This window comes from Aythya ferina (assembly GCF_964211825.1).
Source record: "Aythya ferina genome assembly, chromosome: Z".
Classification (NCBI taxonomy): Eukaryota; Metazoa; Chordata; class Aves; order Anseriformes; family Anatidae; genus Aythya; species Aythya ferina.
The window spans coordinates 56,741,026-56,764,808 of record NC_140299.1 but is presented as its reverse complement, the minus strand read 5'-3'; the positions used below and the strand labels follow the sequence as shown (position 1 = coordinate 56,764,808).

The 23,783-nt window shown below is 39.4% G+C and overlaps 1 long non-coding RNA gene across 1 annotated transcript; it reads right to left on the bottom strand.

Annotated features, from left to right (window-relative positions):
• Nucleotides 1–18,682: 18,682 nt before the first annotated feature.
• On the bottom strand, nucleotides 18,683–21,771 carry LOC311426811. The gene is made up of 2 exons (XR_014687062.1): nucleotides 20,341–21,771; nucleotides 18,683–19,440 (listed from the first exon to the last, which is right to left on the bottom strand). It is a non-coding gene; the product is annotated as an uncharacterized lncRNA (long non-coding RNA).
• Between the last annotated feature and the right edge of the window lie 2,012 nt (nucleotides 21,772–23,783).

Genomic DNA, 23,783 nt, shown 5'->3' with positions numbered 1-23,783 from the left:
GAAAGAAAGAGAGAAAGAGAGAAAGAGAGAAAGAAATAGAGAGAGAGAGAAGGAAGGAAGGAAGGAAGGAAGGAAGGAAGGAAGGGAGGGAGGGAGGGAGGGAGGGAGGGAGGGAGGGAGGGAGGGAGGGAGGGAGGGAGGGAGGGAGGGAGGGAGGAAGGAAGGAAGGAAGGAAGGAAAGTTAACCATATATATACATATATACTTATATATATATGTGTATTTGTGTATGTACATAAATATATAGCCATAGTAGTAAATAGTATTCAAGCTTCAGGATTGGTCTGGAAATAGGAAAAAGTCCTGCATAGTAGTGAGCTGAAAGTGCAGAAAACTGGTACTTGATGGAAAATGACATTCCAGCATCCTGCATAGGTACCAATAACCAGGACAGATATAACCATAAATAGGGAGAAGAGATTTTGCTGTATTTGTTTTGAAGAACTGACATTTTATATGTTATTTTACAAAGAAAACTATACATATTTTTCCCTGGAGTAAACTCATCCTAATAAGTATAATCCTTCATTTGATGTTACAGTTTTACTTATCTTCTTATATTTTGCACTGTCATAGCTTTCTGCAGTGTCTACAGCAGGGATCGTAATTTTTGTTGTTGTTGATTCTAGCTAGAGTGTACTTTTGCATTAGCATCACCTGTTTATTTTTAATATAATTCTTGCACATAAATACTTTGTTGTTTAGGTAGTAAGATGAATGGTGGAGTACTTTGGCTGCAAAATAAAATGTGCAAGGTATATGCAAATGTGTATCATCCGGAAGGATAAGATTCTCTCTGTGCTTTATTTGGGTAGACAATCAACACCTGGAGAGGTAACCTGACTTGAAGGTAGCACCTAAGAAATCAGTATTGACATTGCTCAGTAAGATTGTCCAATGAATTGAACATACATGTAGAGCTGTACAGTATGCTTTTCATACCTCCCTGGCCCCTTTCATTTACGTTTCCTGTTCTTGGCTGTTTTATTGCCCATGTGTGCTTAGAAAGGCTTAGGCTGATTGTAACAATGTTCCATCTCTCTTTGACAGATATAAAGTCCTCCTCGACTTCACCTTTACAGGAATAGAAGAGAGGCTGACTGGGCTACAGTGCCCTTGTGAGGTCCCTCTTGGAGTGCTGCATCCAGGTCTGGAGATCCCAGAACAAGAAAGATGTGGACCTGGTAGAGCAGGTCTAGAGGAGGGCTGCAAGAATGATCAGAGGGCTGTAGAACCTCTTCTGTGAAGAAAAGGTGAGAGAGCTGGGGATGTTCAGACTGAAGAAGAGAAGGCTCCAGGGAGACCTCATTGCAGCCTTTCAGTACTTAAAGGGGGCTTAAAAAAAAAAAAAAAAAAAAATGCTAGCACAAGGGGAACAGTTATAAACTAAAAGAAGGGAGATTTTTATTAGATGTTAGGATGAAATTCTTTAGTCAGAGTATGGTGAGACAATAGAACGAGTTGCTCAGAGAAGCCATGGATGCCCCATCCCTGGAAGTGTTCAAGGCCAGGTTGTATGGGGCTTTGAGCAACCTGATCTAGTAGGTGGCGTGCCTGCCCATGGCAGGTGTTTGGATCTCTATGATCTTAAAGGTCCCTCCCAACCCAAGCCATTCTATGATTCTATCATTTCTGAATATCAATTTTGCCTAAAAGATATCTACCTCAATCCTGCTCAACCAAGGGAAATCATTCCTTTCTTCAGACCCCAAGCTGTTGATAGCTAGAAAGCAGTCTGAAGGAACATTTTATTTTAGGCTTTCCTGTTATCAGTGCAGTTAGTGTGTTGGCTGCTGTTGAGTCCATTAAGCTCTGTGCTTATCAGCTTCTGAAAAGTAATGATATCTTCAGTATTTCATTGTTCTTCTGTGGAAGCACAGAGACCAGAATTTTTATTGCTGTCTTACACAGGATACAGGTCTACATTTATTTCCTTACAGGATGTTTCAAACCTAAAAGACATTATAATGAGGGGCATGTAGAACATTGCTTCAGCTTTATTGTAAACAGAAGAATTGGCCAACAAGACAATCCAGAGTGAGCTATGCTCTGCAGAGTTGTACTTTTCATTTGTGAATATTCCAGGCTGCAATCACAGAGTCACAGAATCATCTAGGTTGGAAGAGACCTCCAAGATCACAAAATCCAACCTCTAAGCTCTACTAAGCTCTACATCTAAATGTCTTTTAAAGACCTCCAGGGATGGTGACTCCACCACTTCCCTAGGCAGCCCATTCCAATGCCTAACAACCCTTTCAGTAAAGAAGTTCTTCCTAATATCCAACCTAAACTTCCCCTGGTGCAACAGTAACCCATTCTCACTCATCTTTTCACCATGCATGTGGGAGAATAGACCAACCCCCACCTTGCTACAGCCTCCTTTAAGGTACCTGTAGAGTGCGGTAAGGTTGCCCCTGAGTCTCCTTTTCTCCAGGCTGAATAATCCCAGCTCCCTCAGCCGTTCGTCATAAAACTCATTCTCCAGACCCCTCACCAGCTTCATTGCCCTTTTCTGGACTCTCTCGAACACTTACATGTCCTTCTTGCACTGAGGGGCCAAAATTGAACACAGCACTCGAGGAATAACCTCAGCAGAGCCAAGTACAGGGGGACAATCACTTCCCTAGACCTGCTGGCCACACTGGTTCTTATGCAAGCCAGAATGCTGTTGGCCTTCTTGGCTACCTGAGCATGCTGCTGGCTCATATTCAGCTGACTGTCCACCAATACTCCCAGGTCCTTCTCTGCCAGGCAGCTTTCTAACCACTCATCTCTCAGCCTGTAGCTCTGCTTGAGGTTATTGCACCCCAGGTGCAGGACCCAGCACTTGGCCTTGTTGAACTTCATACAGTTGACTTCAGCCCACCGGTCCGGCATATGCAGATCCTCCTGCAGAGCCTTCCTACCTTTGCGCAGATTGACACATGGCCCTAACTTGGTGCTGTCTGCAAACTTACTGAGGGTGCACTCAATCCCCTCATCCATATCATCAATAAAGATATTAAAGAGAACTGGCCCCCTGGGGGACTATACTAGTGACCGGCCTCCAACTGGATTTGACTCCATTCACCACAACTCTTTGGGCCTGTCTACCCAGCCAGTTTCTAATCCAATGAAGTGTACACCAGTCCAAGCCAAGAACAGCCAGTTTCTTGAGGAGAATGCTGTGGGAAAAAAGCCTTACTGAAGTCAAGGTAGACCACATTCACAGCCTTTCCTTCATCCACCAAGCATGTCACTTTGTCATAGAAGGAGATCAGGTTCGTCAAGCAGACTGTCTGACCTGTCTTTCATAAACCCATGCTGACTGGGCATGATAACATTCTTGCCCTGCAAGCGCTATGTGATGACACTCAAGATAATCTGTTCAATGAGCTTCCCTGGCACCGAGGTCAAACTAACAGGCCTATAGTTTCCCGGGTGTACCTTCCGACCCTTCTTGTAGATGGGCATCACATTTGCTATCTGCCAGTTGACTGGGATGTCCAACCAAGCATTTCTCTAAGGTTATACTTCATTAGAGACGGGATTGCTGAAAGGATGAGGTGTGAAGGTATCAGAATGAAGGGATAAGATATTAAAATATCTTCTACTACCAGAACAGAATCAAAGCTGTATTCACCACCCTTAAAAAGGGCTGTGGGAGGATCAAGGAAGCAAGACACCATTGAGTTTAGTTTCCATACTAGAAAAATTGATTGAAATATTAAGGGAGGTGTGTGTGTGTGTGTGTGTGTGTGTTGGGGGGGGGAGGGGAGTTGAATTTATTGATACTAATTGGTACATAAAAATGCGATACAATTGACTTCTTTTACAGGGTAAAATTATACTCTATAAATCTATGACCAGTCTTTTGAAGGAGTCTATGAGTATGCAATTAAGGATGATCCAGACAATTTACTGCTCCTATATTAAAGCAAATCTTAACATATTCAACACTAAATACACTTAGGAAAAAACTTACCTGTCATAGGATAAAAAGATGATCTTCATATATATTAACAACTGATTGGGAGTCATAAATGGCATGTCTGATCATTCTAAGAAATGTACAGTGAACCTTTACAAAAGGAGTTTCCCTGTGGTCTCTACCATATGTCTCTGACATTTCAACCTACTCTTTAGAGCCGATAAGACCTTTAGTGGAAGTGAGAAGTGAGCCAAGTGTGGCTGGTTGACCTCATCTGGCTGAAAAACATCCACACAGCCACTCATTTATTCCCTGCACCCCTGCTCCATAGGAGGAGTGACAGAATAGGAAAAAGAGTGAAAATAATTATGGATCAAAATACAGACAGGGAGACTGCTTGCCAATTACTGTAGATGGCCAAATGGGCTCAACTTTAAGCAAGTTTATTGCCAGTTCACATATTTAATTGCTGACATTGGTATTTGGAAACAAAAAGATAAACCCTAAAACACATAGGGAGGAAAATTAGATTCATGAAGATTATACAAACTAGATTTAATAGGAAAACAAGATGTACCTGTAAGTGACACAAAAGAACCACTGAATGTGAGTAATTTTAAAAACAGCAGGGAAACACCTGTCAATCATCCCATAGGAACTAGGAAGGACTCCTCTAAAAAGGTGATGCAGGCCACAGCCCAGCTGAAGTACCTCTATGCAAATGCATGGGAAACAAGCAGGAGGAATTGGAAGCCACAGCGCAATTAGAAAACTATGATCTAATTGTTTTTATGGAAATGTGGTGGGACAAATGACATAGCTGGAATATTGGAATGGAGGGCTACAAGTTTTACAGGAAAGACAAGCAGGGAAGAAAGGATGTAGACATTGACCTCTATGTTAAGAAATGAATAGATTGTGAAAATTTGTTTCTGAAAAACAGCCAAGAGCAGGTTGAGAACCTGTGGATAAAAATTAAGGACCAAACCAACAAAGGACACCTTGTAGTTGGGGTCTACTACAGACCACCTGATCAAGGTGAGCCTATGGATGGGCATTCTTGCTCCAACTACAGGAAGCACCATGCTCACAGGCTCTCATCCTCCTGGGGGATTTCAACCACCCAGATGTCTGCTGGGAAAGCCACGTGGCAGGTGATAAGCAATCCAGGAGATGCCTGTAGTGCATTGAGGACAATATCCTCATCCAGGTGTTATACATGTTAATGAGAGGAGAAGATTACTGGACCTGGTACTCACCAATGCAGAAGAGCTCATTAAAGTGGTTAAGACTGAAGGAAGCATGGGTTGCAGTGACCATGCCCTGGCTGAGTTTGTGATCTTGAGGGATATGGGCCTGGCTAAGAGCAAAGTCATGACTCCGAACTTCAGAAGACCCTGCTTCCAGCTGTTCAAAGAATTAGTGGATGAGATCTCATGTGACACAGTCCTTGGGGAAGGAGAATCTGATCAAAGCTGGCAACTCTTTAAGGGAATTTTTCTTAGACCACAAGAGCTCTCTATTCACATATGTAATGAATCAAACAGGGAGGGTAGGAAACTGGCGTGGCTGAACAAGGTCCCGCAGGTCAAACTGAGGCAAAAGAAATAAATGCACAGATGGTGGAAATAGGGCCATGTGCCCTGGGAAGAGTACAGAAATGCTGTCCATATGGGCAAGGATGGGATCAGGAAAGCCAAGGTACTGACAGAACTAAAGTTGGCGAGGAATGCAAAGAATAACAAGAATAATGCACATGTTCTACATGTACACTGGCTGCAAAAGAAAGATTAAGAAGAGCTTGACATCTCTGACAAATGAAGATGGAGAACTGGTAACAGATGTGGAGAAGGCTGAGGTACTTAACAACTTCTTTGCCTTGGTCTTCATTAGTGATCAGGCCGTTGTGAATTGTATGAAGTTTAACAAGACCAAGCGCAAGGTGCTGCACCTGGGTCTAGGCAGTCCCAGACAGGAATACAGGCTGGGAGAACACACTGAGAGCAGCCTTGTGGAGAGAAACTTGGTTGTTCTGGTAGACAAAAGGCTCAACATGAGCCAGCAGTGTGCGTTTGCAGCCAAGAAGGCCAACTGCATCCTGGGCTGCATCAAAAGAGGTGTGACCAGCAGCTCAAAAGAGGTGATTATGCCCCTCTACTCCACTCTTTTGAGGCTCCACATGGAGTACTTTGTCCAGGTTTGGGGCCCCCAACACAAGAAAGATGTGGAATTGTTCAAACAAGTCCAGAGGAGGGCAACAAAGATGATCAGAGGGCTGGAGCACCTCCCCTTTGAAGTAAGGCTGAGACAGCTGGGGATGTTTAGCTTGGAGAAGAGCAGGCTCTGGGGAGACCTCACTGCTGCCTTTCAATACTTAAAGGGGACATACAAAAGGGATTGAGGGTCTCTTTACTCAGGTGGATAATGATAGGACAAGGGGGAATGGTCTTAAACTAAAAGAGGGAAGGTTTAGGTTAGACATTAGGAGAAAATTCTTCACTCAGAGAGTGGTGAGGCACTAGAACACCATCCCTGGAGGTGTTCAAGGCCAGGTTTGATGGGACCTTGGTCAACCTGATTTAGTGGGTGGCATCCCTGCCTACAGCAGGGGGAATGGAACTGTATGACCTTCAGTGTCCCTTCCAACCCAAATCATTCTATGATTCATTCTTTGATTCAAAATACCTCCCACATTGCCAGGCTCACTGTCACTCCAGACTTCATTCTTCTAACCATTATCATCACAAATTACAGTCTGTCCCTTCAACAAGCGGTGCAAATGGTTTAGAGTCAGGATACAGCAGTTTCTCTCTGACACTCTGTTTTGCAGTTTTCCCCCAGTATGTTGTGTGTTCTCAACCCTGATGGGAGGGTACCTTCCTCGCCACGGAGCACCTCCTCCGCTGGCCTCAGTGCTCCTGCCATTTTTTCTCAACACAAATTTCTTCCCATCTCTTTTCCTTCTCCATTGTTTTTTTGACTAAACTGGCTGCTGCTAGACTAAGGAACAGGCTAATAAAGCAAACATTGTGTCTGGGGTCTGCTTCTCAAGGGAAGCTTGTTGGTGAGACCTTTTTGCTTCACTCGTTGAGGCGATCAGCTCTGGTGCATGCTGCAGTGGGGAATTTCAGAGCTGATGAACTACTAAACTCTCTGATAGTCTTAGTACACATTGAAAACGTAATCTTTCTAACATGTAGTATTTTTCTTTGGCAATTAGATCCCTGTTGTGTCTTTTGAATTCCCAAATTAATTTCCACAAGTTAACATGGAATCAGTAATTAAATTGAGAATGCGTACTTTTACTTCCATCTTGAACTTTTAGCTTTTTTTGACCAAAAAAGTTAATGACTAGGTAAATTGAAAATAAATTCCATTATGGTACATTATTTACTTTTTCATAGCCCTGCTAGAGTGCAGTCACTGCTGAGTATATGAATCGTTTCAACTTGTTGTATTTATTCGGTATTATAGTGTACTTTTTCCATTGAGAGATGTTAAGGTTATTATTAATAAATACGCAGTTTCAGAGTGGTGACCAATCTGCTTGAATTTTGGTAGCAGTAACATGCAGAGTTATGACAGCAGTGAAATGTAAATTTTGATTTATAATTCAAGGTTGCATTCTCTAACCTCTAAAGGTTGGCAGAGATATTAACTTCATTGCTGAGAGAAAGTGTGAGCATGTATAATGTGCATGTAATAGAACAAAAGCTCCAGTCCGAAAGTATATGAAGCCCATGTATTCTTTTCAGCCATTTGATATTTGTTTCATAACTGTCAGACTTTTCCTTCAGTAAATGGCAGGCAGTAAGACCGAAGATGACATGCTGCAGGTATCAACAATATTCTTATTAAACTGCTTACTCACCTCTGTATGTACTTCAACTATGCAAGCAGTGTAGTTAAAATACATACATATTTGTCTGTGTGCAATTATTATTTTTTTCCCCTCTTTGTATTACAATACGATTATAGCAACACTAAAACACTAAAACAAACAGCAAATTGTTTTTTAACACTGTTATTTAATTGAGGGTTTTCTATGATATGCATATGATTTGTCAGCATCATTTATCAGCATTCTCCGTCATTTATCAGCAGTCCTGGCTATCAGGGGAGGTCCCAGGCAACTGGCGGCTAACAAATATGACATCCATCTACAAGAAGGGTTGGAAGGTACACCCAGGAAACTATAGACCTGTTAGTTTGACCTCAGTGCTAGGGAAGCTCATGGAACAGATTGAGTGTCATCACGTGGCACTTGCAGGGCAAGCAGACAATCAGGCCCAGTCAGCATCGGTTTATGAAAGGCAGGTCCTGCTTGACTAACCTTATCTCCTTCTATGACGAAGTGACATGCTTGGTGGATGAGGGAAAGGCTGTGGATGTGGTCTACCTTGACTTCAGTAAGACTTTTGACACCGTTCCCCACAACATTCTCTTTAATATCATTATTGATGATATGGATGAGGGGATTGAGTGCACCCTCAGTAAGTTTGCAGACAGCACCAAGTTAGGGCCATGTGTTGGTCTGCACAAAGGTAGGAAGGCTCTGCAGGAGGATCTGCATATGCTGGACCGGTGGGCTGAAGTCAACTGTATGAAGTTCAACAAGGCCAAGTGCTGGGTCCTGCACCTGGGGTGCAATAACCTCAAGCAGAGCTACAGGCTGGGAGATGAGTGGTTAGAAAGCTGCCTGGCAGAGAAGGACCTGGGAGTATTGGTGGATAGTTGGCTGAATATGAGCCAGCAGCATGCTCAGGTAGCCAAGAAGGCCAACAGCATCCTAGCTTGCATAAGAACCAGTGTGGCCAGCAGGTCTAGGGAGGTGAGTGTTACGAGGAGCAGCTGAGGGAGCTGGGATTGTTCAGTGTGGAAAAGAGAAGGCTCTGGGGTGACCTTATCACACTCTACAGGTACCTTAAAGGAGGCTGTAGCAAGGTGGGGGTTGGTCTATTCTCCCACATGCCTGGTGAAGGGATGAGTGAGAATGGGTTACTGTTGCACCAGGGGAAGTTTAGGTTGGATATTAGGAAGAACTTCTTTACTGAAAGGGTTGTTAGGCATTGGAATGGGCTGCCTAGGGAAGTGGTGGAGTCACCATCCCTGGAGGTCTTTAAAAGACGTTTAGATGTAGAGCTTAGTGATATGGTTTAGTGGAGGACTTGTTAGTATTAGGTCAGAGGCTGGACTTTGTGATCTTGGAGGTCTCTTCCAACCTAGATGATTCTGTGATTCTGTGATATTTCTATGAGCATGCATTGCCCATGTATGTTTTCATATAAAACATTTAGTTCTGGGATGAACTGGGAACATCTATTTTCTCTGTGGGGGCAGTGATATTCTGAGACAAGGCCTGACATCACGTGCACTGCTGTTACACCTCCATCATCTTGGCTGTGGCAGTTTACGTTACATTTCTGCAGTATATTCACCACGGTTATTCTCCTCGGTCTTTCCATTGGCCTACCATAGTTTGAGTTTGAAAGACTTTTTAAAAGTTGATAATTTATCACTTAATTACAGTTGTTCAGTTCATACCATCATCACTTTATGGCTTAGACCCAGCTAAAAACCCTTAAGTTCTTAGGCCTTGAATAATTTTTCTGCTTTGGAAATCATAATAAACATTATCTCTGATAGAAAACTGTCTTACCTCACAAGTAGATAGTGATTTAACTATTTTTTGTTAGTATTTAGTTCTGATTTCATATCTCTCCATATTCACTTGTTCTAAGAACTATGGTATTATATTCCTTCAATTTTTGTTTTCTGCCTGCATGTTTTCTGTTTCAACAGACATTGATTTTATGTTCCTCAAATCTATTTGTGGAGTCTGCTTCTCCTATAGTAACTAATTTATTGAAAATCTTTTGTTATTAGGGCTCATCAATCTAGCAAATAAAATACCATTAAAAAAAAAAAAAAAATTCTCTGTACCTTTTCTTAAGATGGGCATTTGACCTTCCTCTTCTACCTTAGGAACTTTAAAAATTATATCTTTTTCTCTCTGCACCCCAATCCACCCACCCCCCCCAAAAAATTTGTATTCATCTCCATACTTTTATTTTATAAAATTGTATTTTGATATTTGGAAATTTAATTTGTGCTATGTTTAGAAAGTCTGTTTCTGGATAATAGATTGAAATACTCTATTCTATATAACTGAATGTTTTCAGTCAAAACTTTTGTTTACTTGTTTGTTTGTTTGTTTGTTTTGACCCCCAAAGGATTTTCAGCTACTTGGATTCCCTTATGAAAACTGTTTCTTAATGCAGATTATATTAGTACTTTGGCAACAAAACACTACTTATGTTTGGCTTAATACAAAGGAAAATTCAATTTGAAGATTACTGTCACTGAAAGTACCTGTGCTGTGCATTATCTTTTTCAATATGAATATGAATTTTCCAAACTGGACTACAACTTTCATGGGACAGCAGAAACAGACTTTCAGTCTGTATCACAGTGACTAGGGAAAATAGAGTATGGTGTAGTGTAGGAGCCACCATCTGTCATCAAATTTTAACTGTGCAGGAAAATAATGCAGTGACCTCTGAAAAATAAAGATCCCCATCAGACACTACAGCAACATTTCCAAAACAGAACTTTCTAAATTTTCACTGAAAGGTTTGTTTTCCATATACAGGAGACAGTGAGGAGGGGGGCAGAGGGGGGGGGGGGGGCGTAGGGGTAGTGAAACTTTTTTCAAATATGCCTTCCCAGAAATATCTTTTTGATGTATTATGGCAGTTACTACTCACATACCCCTGAGCTGCAGACATGGTTATCTTTAATGTTCAATATGCACGTCATGCTCCTATCATAGTAACTTTCAATGAAAGTGTAAGGAGAGTATTAACTGGAATGCATTGACTTTATGACATGTTGTTATATAAAGGTAAAGCAATTAAATTGTGCCATGACAGTGCATCCTGTCAAATTGCAACTCTCAAGCAGATGTTTTACTGCATTCAATCTTTTTATACTTCATTGTCATGGAAGTAAATGAAGTTTTTAAAATGAGAATTGTATAAGATACATAAAAAGGATTATTACAAATTTTAAAATATCACTTTATAGACAGTTAGCTTGGTAAGTGATGGCATAATAATGACAAATCACCATTTTTCTAGAGTGCTCATTAGTGGCAAGACTCTCCACAAACCTTAATTTCCCTGTTACTAGAGGGGAGAAAAAAAAAGGAAAAAAAAAAAAAAAAAAAAAAAAAACAGAGGCTGGTAAGTATCTGCCATATTTCAAAGGGAGCTACCAGCAGCAGAATAGCACAGGTATTTATATGTTTTTAATACAACCCAATGCTAATGGCTTTTGTGTGGTGACTATGTGTTTCCATTTTTTAACTGTGTGCAAGTGTATAGGACAAATTCCATCAGAGACAAAAGAGTCAGATCCCTGCCTTGAACAGGAAAAGGAGATACAAAAGACTATTTTGGGTAAGCTAGATGCATTTGGATTGGCTGGGGTTGATATTTAAAGATCTGACTACATCTCACATTCAGAGTAGGTCATGTAGAGACAAACTTTGTAGCGGTAGGGATGGTAACCAGAAGAGACTGGCTCTAGAAGCTGAATCAATCTGTTTGTAAGTTTGCTGTGGTTGTCTTATATGCTTATATGCTTCTGGTCCTGACTCTGTGTCACTCTCACAGTGTTTCAGTAATGTTATAATTCCAGAAATAAATTCAGAAAAGTTGGAATTATTTTCACATAAATGAGAGACAAAATAGTTCCAAAAATAGGTGTTATTCCTTCTTTAGCGGGTATGCCATTTGAGTGCTTATTATGATAACAGCTAGGAATAATTGAGACTCTGATGAATTCTAAAAGGATTGGCCTATTTTACTTATATCTTAGCCAAAGTGATAGTTTTTTAACTCTACAGCAAGAGATTTTTTTTTTCTTTCACTGAAAATAGACTTCATGGTTTAAATGTCATTGCTAACTTTATTTCTGACACTCAGCTAAGGTTTAAAACAACCCTTTTGTTCCATTTGTCAATGTGTATGCATGTTGTCGTATTTTCAGATTTACACAAAGGAAAGAAAAAACTTACAGTAGTACATGAAAGAAGGAGTAACTTACAGGACATATGGCATCAGAAATAATTTTTATTATAAAAAAAATAGAAATTGAACTTAATTTGAAATTTACATAGCAGTTGAAGTTTACTAGTGAACCCAAGGGTATATAATACTTTTTTTTTTTTTTTTTCCTTCTGTTTTCTTTTTGAACATCAAGAACTCAGTACTATCTGGATGGATACCTACCAGATGTCTCATCAGTCCAGTGATTCTGTGATAGAAAAAATGGTATAGGGTTTCTTCTTGCAGTTATTAGACAACTGAGGATGACAAATGGAATGAGAGACCTTTCTCCTTTGCCTGTTTTACTACTTCAAAGTGTACTGTCAGAATGTCGTTTACAGGTGTCCATAATCTTTGTTTGTATCAGTATAATTTATAATTTTAAGTTTCAATTTATCAACATGTCAATTTATCATTATCAGTCGAAAAAAAATAGTACATGGATAGAAGACATTTAGGTATTTATATTTGAAACTTTTAAATAGTTTCTATTTAGATAGCTTAAAATAATTTAACCATTCAATAAACAAACTTTTATTTTTTTTATAATTGTCCTGGTTTCAGTTAGCACAGAATTAATTTTCTTCCTAGTAGCTGGTGGAATGCTGTGTTTTGGCTTAGAATGAGAAGAGTGCTGATAACACCCCGATGCTTTAATTGTTGCAGAGCAGTGCAGGATTAGGGGGGCCCTGCCTCCAGCCAGGGGGAGGAAAGGGACAATCGAGTTTATTGGACTGTGTGGATTCGATGGCCTGGCACATCACGCGCACAGAAGTATAAGGCTTTAGTAGACACCGGTGCACAATGTACTATAATGCCATCGAGCTATAAAGGACCAGAGCCCATCTATATTTGTGGAGTGACAGGGGGATCTCAGCAGTTGACTGTATTGGAGGCTGAAGTGAGTCTGACTGGGAATGAGTGGGAAAAGCACCGCATTGTGACTGGTCCGGATGCTCCATGTATCCTTGGCATAGACTATCTTAGAAGAGGATACTGCAAGGACCCAAAAGGGTTCCGGTGGGCTTTTGGTATTGCTGCCTTAGAGACAGAGGGCATTAAACAATTATCTACCTTGCCTGGTCTCTCAGAGGACCCCTCTGTTGTGGGGTTGCTGAGGGTCGAAGAACAGCAAGTGCCAATTGCTACCACAACTGTGCACCGGCGGCAATATCGCACCAACCGAGACTCCCTGATTCCCATCCATAAGCTAATTCGTCAATTGGAGAGCCAAGGAGTGATCAGCAAGACTCATTCACCTTTCAATAGTCCCATATGGCCAGTGCGAAAGTCTAATGGCGAGTGGAGACTAACAGTGGACTATCGCGGCCTGAACGAAGTCACGCCACCACTGAGTGCTGCAGTGCCGGACATGCTGGAACTTCAGTATGAACTTGAATCGAAGGCAGCCAAGTGGTACGCCACAATTGATATCGCTAATGCATTTTTCTCCATCCCTCTAGCAGCAGAGTGCAGGCCACAATTTGCCTTCACTTGGAGGGGAGTCCAATATACTTGGAATAGGCTGCCCCAGGGGTGGAAACACAGCCCTACCATTTGCCACGGGCTGATCCAGTCTGCACTAGAGCAGGGGGAAGCTCCTGAACACCTGCAGTACATCGATGACATTATTGTGTGGGGTGACACAGCAGAGGAAGTTTTCGAGAAAGGGAAGAAAATAGTCCAAATCCTTCTGAAAGCCGGTTTTGCCATAAAACAAAATAAAGTCAAAGGACCTGCACGGGAGATCCAGTTTTTAGGAATAAAATGGCAAGATGGACGTCGTCAAATCCCAATGGATGTGATCAACAAAATAACAGCTATGTCTCCACCAACTAACAAAAAAGAAACACAGACTTTCCTAGGTGTTGTGGGGTTTTGGAGAATGCACATCCCAAATTACAGTCTGATTGTAAACCCACTCTACCAAGTAACTCGTAAGAAGAATGAGTTTGAATGGGGCCCTGAACAACGACAAGCCTTTGAACAAATCAAGCAGGAAATAGTCCATGCAGTAGCCCTTGGGCCAGTTCGAACAGGACCAGATGTAAAGAATGTGCTCTACACTGCAGCCGGGGAGAACGGCCCCACCTGGAGCCTCTGGCAGAAAGAACCTGGGGAAACTCGAGGTCGGCCTCTGGGGTTTTGGAGTCGGGGATACAGAGGATCTGAGGCCCGCTATACTCCAACTGAAAAGGAGATATTGGCAGCATATGAAGGAGTTCGATCTGCTTCGGAGGTGGTCGGTACTGAAGCGCAGCTCCTCCTAGCACCCCGATTACCGGTACTAGGCTGGATGTTCAAGGGAAGGGTCCCCTCTACGCATCATGCAACTGATGCTACATGGAGCAAGTGGGTTGCACTGATTACTCAGCGGGCTCGAATAGGAAACCCCAGTCGCCCAGGAATATTGGAAGTGATCATGGACTGGCCAGAAGGCAAATACTTTGGGATATCATCAGAGGAGGAGGTGGGTCGTGCTGAAGAAGCCCCACGTTGGGCGCCAAAAAGACTGTCGTGGTTTAACCCGGCTGGCAGCTAAACACCACGCAGCCGTTCGCTCACCCTCCCCCCTCCCTCTCTGGGACGGGGGAGAGAAATGGAAAGTGAAGCTCGTGAGCTGAGATGAAGACAGTTTAATAAGACAGGAAAATAATAATAATAATAATAATAATAATAATAATACAATGATGATAATAGTACTACTACTAATAATATGTACAAACAAGTGATGCACAATGCAATTGCTCACCACCCGCTGACCGATGCCCAGCTTAACCCCGAGCAGTCCGGTCCCCTCCCCCCGGCTAGCCACCCCTATATATTGTTTAGCATGACGTCAGATGGTATGGAATACCCCTTTGGCTAGTTTGGGTCACCTGTCCTGGGTCTGTCCCCTCCCAGCTCTTACTGCACCCCCCCAGCCTGCCCGTTGGCAGGACAGAGCAAAGGCTGAGATGTCCTTGGCTTAGTATAAGCACTGCTCTGCAACAATTAAAGCATCGGGGTGTTATCAGCACTCTTCTCATTCTAAGCCAAAACACAGCATTCCACCAGCTACTAGGAAGAAAATTAATTCTGTGCTAACTGAAACCAGGACAATAATCTTAACTGAAAAGAACATCCTTGTTCAGAAAATTGTCACACAAGTGATTCTCTAAATTAGGGCTAGAAAGCAGAAAAGCAAAAAATTATGCAATCAGTCAATTCTAACATATTAAATATAAACAACATACTACTTAACAAGAAAACAAAATGCTTTAGGAATTGATTTAAAAAAAAATGGATACATGGAATAGAAATGCAACAGGATTTAAATCTTACTTTTAGCAGAAGATTCCAAACATTTAAATGTTCAAACATTATTTTTGAACTCTATTTGAAGCTGGGGCTACTAGGCACCTCCTCTACACTTTAAAATTAACTCAAAGCTTAGGAACATTTAACAGACGGGGTTGTAGTGCATTCACATACTAGGAAGTAAGTTATTTCTTTTGATTTTTAAGGTCTGACACAACACTTATCCTTGGAGCATCCTTTCTTGGAAATTGTTCAAATGAAATGATGTGTTGGATTTGAGAAACATCTTATCTCAGCAACATGTCCAGTGTACTTTTGCATTTTTTATCTTTTGAAGCTACAGTTAGATTAATACAAATATAATATGTGATCATATAAAAAGCTATAGCATTTGTATTGAGTTTCCTCGTTAGCAGAAGTTTTGCTGAAATTAAGATAGCATCAGCATAACTACAGAACATTACTCACACTTCAGCCTTTAACCTAGGTCCCAAACTCCACATCATGTCCCAGTAAGGTGAACAGAGTTGATCAGTAGATGCTTAAGATAAAATCCAAATTGAATATGAATGGATTCTGCCCTTTGAGAATCACATGCTAGGAGCCATTTTCTGTAGTGCTGCCTCTGTGCTGCTCTTGTTTGGTGCTTTGACTTCTCAGTGGATTAATTCAACACCTTGTTAAAATTTTCCTTGTAGGTAAGATAGGATCTCATGTGAGAGTGAGCGTGTGAGAGTGACTCTTATCCTTTAAATACTTACAAAGTGCAGCCTCTGAAAATAATATGTGATGACTGCAGTCGCCTGTCTACTTTAATGTAGTTTAGTTTTCAAACACAAAACTTGATTATGGATTTTAACAGACTCAAAAATCTTCCTGTATTTGGCACTGCTCCTTAATCTGTATTTATTTCTATAAATATTAGTCCACATATGCACCCTATTTCTAATTTTATATTATGAATATAACTATGCCATTTCAGAAGCCTCTCCATCTGTTCTTAAATGTACCCAAAAAGTAGAATGAATCTGAAGAAAATATAGAAACATGCAAATAATAACTGTAAGAACTAGGCGGTATCATAAACAGGGGGCTTTAGTCTGAAATCCTTCCAATATTTTCATGATCAAAAAGAAGGCATTATTCAAAACATAAGCAAATTATTATGAATGTGATTTCTGAAATAACACAAGGGAAATACAGTCCTGCAGTACATACTGCAGTGTAGTGGTTGGTGTTATCTCCTTCTATGCTCTTGCTATTTTACAACCCAGCCACAGATCTTGAGGAATTCATGTGCAAGACATTGTCTTCTGAAGATGATTTTAGTCTGATTTTTCCTGCTGCCTCCAAAGTGTGGTGGAGTCCTCTCTGAAGATGTACCTCATGTACCACTTAGAACTGTAAGGGAAGACAGCAGCTAGCATACCGATCATAGTCCAACCATAAACAGCAAAAAATTCTTGATATTGATATGTGAATCAATCCATATAACATGCTTGCAAGCACTGGTTAGTATTCAAAATCTAACTCTAGTGTCTGATAAATGTTTTAATGTTTGTAAATACGCTGTTAATCTTATGCCTAGAGATAAGTAAGTGCTTCCATAAAGCCAGTCATCAGAAAACCTTTTTTAAAAAAATTCTTTAATAGGCATTGCTTGTGTGCAGGGGAGCAGTATTTTTTATTTTATTTTTTTTTGCCTTATTATTTTTGCCTTAAGTGTTTTTTGCCCTTATTATTTTATTTTAAACCATTTGTCATTAGTCTAAAATTCCTTCAGATTCTCCCCTGAGAACCCTAAAACAGAAGGTGAGAACATGGACTCAGTCAGGGTATCATTCTGTCAGTATTCATTGTCAGCTTTTGTAGATTCAGTTACTGCTCAGATAAAAAAAAAAACAATTTGATCAAATGTTGAACAATGGTAAATCTGTTCTTTCATATATATAAAAATCTTACTTAGTGGGAGAATGGATTATATTTTTCAGATGGGCCAAATGTAACTTAGTTACATTAATTTAGCATAGGATATTTCCTAAAATAGAAGTTCTTTACAAATTGTGCATTGTCCTCAATCCTTTATGAGGCAAACTGATTTGCTAAAGGTAAAAATGATTTGAATGGACTCTGTTCTAGCAAATCGAGTTTATTTTGCCTAAAACGTTAAAACATTCTGAAGTACTGTGTAATAAAACAGCTCAGCCTACAACCAAATAGTAAAATGCATCTGGAAAAAGAACTTAAAATCTTTTCTCTAAGTACCCCGACTGAGTTAGGAATTTCTGAAAATGGACTCATGTACATGCATACTACCATCTTAGGACAACACATATGCTTTAAATTAAGGAGAAGGTGTTTTGTTTGTTTGTTTGTTTGTTTGTTTTGATTATTTTTTTCCTTTAAATATTTTGGAAAATGAATATCTCAATTTTCTGTTTTTGACTGAGCATTGTCTAGTGGATGGTCTTGCTTCAAATGCCAAAATATATATTTCAAAACATGTGTGTTTGTTTTTTTTTTGTTTAGCCTGATGTAATATATGAGCTAATTTTATAACGTACACTTGTATGTCTGAAAATTATATGTTAAAGAGTCTGACAAACAACAGAATCTGCATCAACACATATTGTTTCTTTCATCAGAAATTTTGTTTATTTATTTATTTATTTTAATGTAAAAAGCACATTGTCATTGTTGCTGCTGTTATTGATCGTGTGATCTATTGTCTCTTGTCCTGCACACCTTGGCATGTTCCTATAAGAAAACATTTATTGCAGACAGCTTATTTCAGTCAGTGATTTATTGATGTATATTTCTTCTGTGATATATGTTTTAAATAGGTGCAGATTTATAAATTTTAAAATTTAAATGTTTTTAAATAGGTTCATTTTTTTTTTTCTTTTTCTGTATGCTAACAAAAACACTTGTGAAATAGAGTTTTCACTGACTCCAAAGGTTTTCCTTGAGCTTTGCAGGGAACACCTCCTTTCTAATATGTCCTTTTATGTTATATCTAATGTGGCCACTGAGTATTTTCTGGCTGGAATATTCACAGACATATGACCTAGCTTTATTACAGGCCTGTCAAAACATGGGCCTGCAGTTTCACAGGGCATTGTGCTATTTGTCCCAAACCATCCCTTCAAGCATGAATCAAAGAGTTATTAAATTCTGAATAACATGAACTAACAGCTTTTCCTGATCCTGGTGGAATACATCATAGCTTCTTGAATCTTTCAGATGAGGAGAATTTCACACATCTGATTTCTCTATGCTGTGATTTGCTTAGAGAAGAAAACAAAAGCTTTACAGAGACTCAGACTGAGAGGTAGGAAGGATTGTGGAGGCTTTACTTCACTTTTGCTGATTTATTACTTTTTTATTAATAATGATTATTATTATTATTTACTTTCTCAAGCCATGTAATAAAAACATGACATACAAAAGTCAAGGGGAAAAAAATCTAATTGTCTGGTCCCTATCAGATGCCTAGTGGCATCAGATGTTACCAGTTGTTACCAGTGTTACTGAAAACTACTGGCTTTAACATCTGCTCTTACACACCTCCTTAGCTGAACAGTCCAGAAGCTTGGAAAGAAAGTCATCCAAAAGGCTGCCATATTGGCAGCCATGTGTTCAAGGATGTCAGTAAGTTTAAAAGATCAAGGAGATGAATTTACATATCCACCTTCCAATTTATTTATTTATTTATTTATTTATTTATTTATAGGAAAACAAAACAAAACACAGGAGAAGCCCAGATATTCACTTCAGCTGTTGCTGTGAAACCTCAACTCCCATTTCAACTTCATTTATACATCTGAGAAGACCAACTGTATAAAGGCTTCAACTGGGAGCTCTAGTTTTAAATTGTTTTCACATCTCAGATACAGATTCCCTGAGGAAGGACATTATCACCATGTGTTCAGAGCGACTTGTCACTGCATGAAAAGTCAGAGCAGCCTGGGGCTACAGGTGAGGACTGATTGCCTACAGAAATGGAAGTGGAGTAGAAATGGAGCGGCTAGAAGGAGAGGTATTCAGTACAGCAGAGTTAATTGTGATTGTAGGGGACAGGCTGACGTGGCTGTGCTTCAGTTAATGTTCTTTAAAGACCTGAGACAGAAATCAGAGATCAGCTTTAGTTAATATGGAATTGGAACATGCTGATGTAGTAGTTTTCAACTGCAAAGTCATGAAGAATTGAAACTACGGAGGAGTAAGTCTTCCAGTCTTGATTGATTAAAATGAGTCTTTCTTAAGAGAAAGATAATAGTAGCTGTAATATGGAACAACCCCTTACAACAGAAAGATTAATGCCCCAAGACTTACTGTACCAAGGACAAAAAAAAAATGGAGATAAGAATAAACTGTACTTTAATACAGTGATTGCAAATTCAAATTGCCTAAAATAATAAAACCTTAATCCAGAATGTAAATAAAGAAGATGAAGATACATACTGTGATAACAAGCAGAAGACAGGGCATTACCTGGCAACCGGTAAAAAAGATGCAAGAATTGCGGCAGGGTTTGCATGAGCTGTTCAGCACCCATAGAGCATGTACAGTGTGTGTAAAGAGAACATCTGCAGAGCAAGCTTAAATGTAAGATTTTTACTTCTACTTTCCTCTCCTGGTGAATATAAGAATGAGATGTGCTTCAACAGAGCACTGTACTGCTAAGCAAAGTTATTCAGCATGGTTTTAAAAGCTTTAAAAGCTTTACCTTATGAAAATGCTACTTTCCTTGAAGAGTAAGGGATCAAATCCATCTTTCAGGAGTTTGAACACATTTCCCAGTGTTAAGGGAGTGCTCAGTAAGGTAGAATCTAAAGCTGAATGTAAGTTAGTGACACACAATCCAATCAGAAAAACTTCCAGTGTCATAAAGCAGACAAAGCAAAATAAACAGGCAGTGCTGTGGAGGTGAGGCAGGGTGAGAGGGGAGAGAGGGATGGTGTGGAAGAATGAGGAAACAACACAAAATCAAACAGAGAAAATGTTCTTTATACAAACCCAAAAACACTGGTGGTCTTCAGGAAAAGATGTATCCTTCGGGGACAAAAAAAAAATAAAAAAAATAAAAAAAAAAATCATTTGTGTGGTGTAGAATCTTTCAGCAAAGAAACAAGTCTTTGAACATATAACAGCACAAGATTCCATTTCCTCAATTTGTTTTTTGGGCAATAAAACAGAATAGCACAGATTCTCAGATTAAAAATTAACCTAACAAGGAAAAGGGATTTTTTGAAGCAAGCCTGAGCTCATTTGTCACCAACTTGCTTGCTGACTGTCAAAGTTGCTTACCAATAAGCACATATTTTTCTTCAGTCTCAGTTCTAAAATCATCACCCTAGTAATGCTGCATTGTGAGATGCACCCCTCAAATCTTCATAATCCGAGATGCTGACAGAAATGCTTGGAGGAGTCTTAGATTCAAACTACATCCTGCACTAAGTTTTCCAGGGAAACTCTGAGAAAGGTGCTGCTTTGCAATGGTGTGATCAAAACCAGGTAATACATCACAGGTGCTGGGGGTCAATACTCTCAAATGGAGGAAGACTCTTGTATCATACTATAAAATCTGCAAGCTATCTATTTTTGGGGAAGCCAGCACCACCTGGAACTCATCAAAAACTACTATTATTGCCAAAAGGGCTTCCCAAGCTCCTCCTTGAAACTGAGAACAGAATATGCCTGTGCTCCATATCAGACTTCGGACTGGTAGAAACTGGCCCCAGAACAAATTCAGCTGCCAGGGGAGGACTGACATAGCACACTACAGCTCTGTTCTGTGTCCTTTTCTCTTTGCTTTGCATGCTCTTTTTTGTTTCGTTTTGTTTTGCTTTGTTTTGTTTTTTGAGGCAAGGAGGTGGAGAGGAAGCACAGACCTAGACATGGCACATCTGTGATATGCATTGTGGAAATTCTCAACAGGGAGCACACAACTAGACAACAGTACTTCACAGAAGCTGAGCAAAAGCATTTCAAATGATTTGTTTATGGCACAAATCTATATTAATTATCTACTTTTGTCTAGCCTAGGCCCAAGAGAGACTTTACCCCTATTCAACTATTCAGTCAGCTGAAATAGACATATAAAAACCATTTGTCAAAATGCTGCCCAGATAGGTGGTAATTTCCTGTTTAAGCACTTTGAATGTACATTTGTCTCTCTCTGTAATTAGAGTATTTTTACATTCTGTGGTTTACTGCACTTCGTGTGTGTATGTCTGTGTGTGTGCATATATATATCTATGTATATGTTCTTTTTCTTCAGACAATAATCTTTTTCAGGAAGGGCTGAAACAGGGATTTCAAAATCAAACATCCCTTTAGCTTTAATGTTAAAGTTCACAGTCTGTTATAAGCTTGGTAAATCAAATTTTCTTTCCATAACATTTCTCTGAACTATAAAAATATTTACTATGCTCTTTATTTCCATCAAACATAGTTATATTTGGTTTTGTGACATAATTTGTTTTTAAGAGCACTAAAACTTAAAGTATTCTAAGCAAAACTAAAAACTCCTCTGCATTTTATTTAATGCAAATCATATTTTTAAAAGTCAAGAGAAAAAGTCTCTGAAGTTGATACAGTGCTTACATTTTCTTCAGATGAAGAAGTCTTAAAATTGAAAAGCTTTTAAAGGACTTCTATAACTGTGACCAGTTAAGATTTTGTATGCTTTTCCTGAGTCATCAAAATATGGGAAAAAAAATAAATAAATCCTCTACACCATCTTTGAGCAGGTCACAACTAATAGTATTAGATTATTAATGCAATTTCTATGGGATATGTTTGTGTTTTTTGACTTTTATTTTTATTTTTTCAGCCTGAGAGATAATATTTAATGAAATGTACTTTAGTTAAATTAGTTATCTTTCATGACATGTTTTTGTTATATTTAGTGGGTTCATATTTTGAATATAGGGCTCGAAGGCAGGAGAGCTGAAGTGATATCCTAACCCTGCTGAAGTCAATGAACATTTTAGCATTTTCTTCAGCAGAGTCAGAAACTAAACCTTAGATTTGCTTCATGCATTACCACTGATCTGGGTGGCAAAAGGAAAATTGCATTACATTGTGTGTTTTTCCTGCCCCAGTCAGCATCAGTCTCTCCTATGTGAACTGTAATTTTTGAATATTTGCCTATCCTTTGGGAATTTAAATACCTAATACCCTGATTTTCTATTGCTGGAATGCTAAATTCCAGTGTGCAGAGAAATAAAATAGAAAGGGGAAGGAAAAAAAAAAATTAAAAAAAAAAATAAAAAATGAGAGAGGCTATTATGATATTAATGCCCTTTAGAGAGAGAAACTTGCCCTTCCTAAGCCACTGCTTAAAAATCTTACTTAGAGTGTGATAGACCAGCAGTTTTGCCCTTTCTTAAGCATGAGGCTATGGAGTTTCTCTTCCTTCTTCTCCCACTCAAACTTTGAAACTGTCATCAAAAACTACCTTGAAAAAAATGAACTCAATCACAGCAACACAAGCTGAGACTACAGCTTCACCAACAGGTTACCACAGGAAAAGATGTACTGCGAACTTGCATTGTCTGTTGGATGTTATACAGTAACTGTTTGCACAGGCACTCTTATCACCAGTGAATACAAGATCATTTTGAGGTAGCTTACCTGTCAAGAAAAAGGGGTTGCTCATTCAACTGCACATACAAGCCAGAAAACCTTCTCAGATGGAGGATTTGAGTCCAAATCTTTTGTATGCTGGGTGAGTGCAGAACAGATGAAATTACTTGTAGTTGTAACCTCACCCACCAACCAGAAATTCAGTTTTGTATATACCAAGTTTCCTTTTGTTGAAACTTATAAAGATGCCACAAAGTGTTGTTGAATTAGTTTTCCAATTAGAGGGGGGAAAAAACGGAGAAAAATTCACAACAAGCCATAGTCTTGATCTCAGCAAATGCCTCAAAGTGTTGCTGTCAAACAGAGATAAGTAAGAAAATATAGCTTAAGGCATATGGGAAGCTCTTTTGTGTGATTTTTTTTTTTTTTTCCTAACACAAAGCAAGAAAAGTCAGGCAATTTTGTAGTATCTATACATTTTAACCACCATTAAATTAAGCAAAATTAAAAATAGCGATAATAAAAATGGGAATTAGTTTCTAAAGAATGAATGGCTCCTGCTGTGGTTTGAATTCAAACAAAAGCTTCCATCTCTACCTCCACATCTACAGTGCCTAGGTGGATATCCTGTTGGGAACTATTAGTAAAATGATGGTTCTCACTAGGAGATCATTCATAGTTATTAAAATATAGTAGAACCTTACAAATCCATGTACCATATAGCTTCTCAGAAAGAGATTTTTTTTTTTCCATTTCTCAGACATGGAAAATTCATACAGCAATCTCTCATTTATATATTCTCTACGATTTGTTTTGGAAACATATTGCTCTGCATGTAGTAATGAGTTAAGGAATATTATAAATCAATG